Genomic DNA, 1,966 nt, shown 5'->3' with positions numbered 1-1,966 from the left:
AAACCGCCGATCCCTACTTGCCTTCCCCGATCTCCCCTCTTCCTCTCTCTGTTCTCTCTCGCGGACAAGCGGCGCCAAAGGGATTAGGGCTTTCAGCTCCGGCGATCCTCCTCTACCGACATTGGCGGCCGTTGAGCTCAGATCCGGGCGGCGCTATTCCTCTCTGGATCATGGACACGGCGTTGCGTCTTCTCTAGTCGACAGCCGGCCTTTCTTCCCCGATCCGACGAACCGTGCCCTAGGTTCGTCGTCGGTGCAGATCGGAGCTTGGAGCACAGAGGTGAGGAGCTAGCTTCGGTTCTTCTTCTTCCCTTTTTTCTTGAATTACCGTGCTTAAATCCCTTCAGTCGGATCCGATCAGTGGTCGCGACGACAAGCCGTGCCTTAGCAGCGATCCTTAAGGTAAGGCGTCGTCGAATTTCGATTGATTAAACTCTATTTCGTGTAGATCTTTCTTGTCAGGTTTAGGGAAAAGGGTGGGATCAGGTTCTTGCTGTTTCCCCCTGATCGGATTTTGATCCTCTTCTTTGTGGCTGATTTAGGTCACGGGATTGATTTCCAGGTGAGGTTTGGTGATCAGTGAAGTGAGGGTCTGTTGCTGTGAGGCTGGAATTGTGATCTTCTTATTTTGATTCGATTGATCCAGTAAGGTTAGCATCTGTGATAGTGAAGTGAATTCAGCATAAGTGTTCTGTAGGTTGGGAGGTTCCTTGTTCTTGATTCAGCAGAGGTGTTCTTGTTCTTGTGAGGTGCTGTTCTGTTCTGTGGATTTGTGATCGTGAGGTGTTTCCTTGCCGACAGCACTCCAACCAGCAATAGTATGGGCTGTGAATCGAGGTATGTGTAGGGATTTTGATACATTGGATTAATTCATGATTAGTTGTATGAGGTAGTTGATATATGAGATGTAGATCATGGTTAGATTTGATTAATCTAGTTGGTGATACATGTTGTAATTAGTTGTTGATTGTGTGTAGAATTAATCTAATGGAATGGTTAGGGTTAGGGTAATTAACCCTAGTCAACCATTGGATTTCTAATCTAATTGGTGATTAAGGATTAGGTAACTAATCCTAATTAACCATTAGATTTAATTATGTAGGTGGAGATTGTATGGATTAGGGGTTTTGCCCTAATTTAGTTCTAGGGGTTTTATTTAGCTATTCATTTGATTTAGCTAAATAAAATCTATATATATATTGTTGGTTTGACACAGGACTCTGATTCGAGACGGCGTCTCGACGTCGACTTGGGATTGCGTGATTTGTACCTTCTATTTGAGGCGGGTACCCTCTGACTTATCTTTTGATAATGTCTTATGATATGTGTAGCTTATATATATTTACTAGTGGTAGATAGTAGATTATTTCTTCCCTGGTCTTAGCTAGTTGATACCTATCACATGCTTCATCTGCTAGTTGCTTTACTTCAGGATTGGATATTTATCTCTTGCCATGTATATATGTTCATAGAGATGCATATCTATAGTGCTCTACTCTTTGGATTAGTTTCTCTACATGTGTGATACATGCTCTTGGATTCATGATACTTACATCGTTGTTATATGTGATGTCTTTGGATTTATGTTGTTTATATCATGGTTATATATATGCGTTTACCTTTTGGGCACACACATATATGGAGGAAGCTATGTTCAGGTATGACATACTGTAGCCGCATGCACCATATTGCATGATTGCGTGCTGGGCGATTGACGACTCCATTATTGTTGAGCTCGTCGGCCGGACCCGCACACAACGTGTTCACGTGCGTGGGTAAGACTCGGTGTGTAGGGTAGATCGCCCTAGTGCTCCGCCAGGCGCCGTGGTAGCGCGGACAGTGGTAGCACACCGGGTCCCTCCCGTCATCAGCATCGGAGATGAGAGGCTACGCTCCCTCACTATGTTTGAGGCGGGAGGATAGTGTACTCGACAAGATCCCGTCCACCGGTCACCATCGTGGGTAG

At 44.9% G+C, this 1,966-nt stretch overlaps 1 long non-coding RNA gene across 1 annotated transcript; it reads left to right on the top strand.

Moving 5' to 3' along the window:
- Positions 1 to 1,388, top strand: LOC121989950. The gene is made up of 4 exons (XR_006114371.1): positions 1 to 280; positions 348 to 402; positions 543 to 837; positions 1,217 to 1,388. It is a non-coding gene; the product is annotated as an uncharacterized LOC121989950 (long non-coding RNA).
- Positions 1,389 to 1,966: the final 578 nt, after the last annotated feature.

This window comes from Zingiber officinale, chromosome 6B, assembly GCF_018446385.1.
Source record: "Zingiber officinale cultivar Zhangliang chromosome 6B, Zo_v1.1, whole genome shotgun sequence".
Lineage (NCBI taxonomy): Eukaryota > Viridiplantae > Streptophyta > Magnoliopsida > Zingiberales > Zingiberaceae > Zingiber > Zingiber officinale.
The sequence above is the reverse complement of the archived record's forward strand: the minus strand, read 5'-3'. Positions and strand labels throughout refer to the sequence as shown.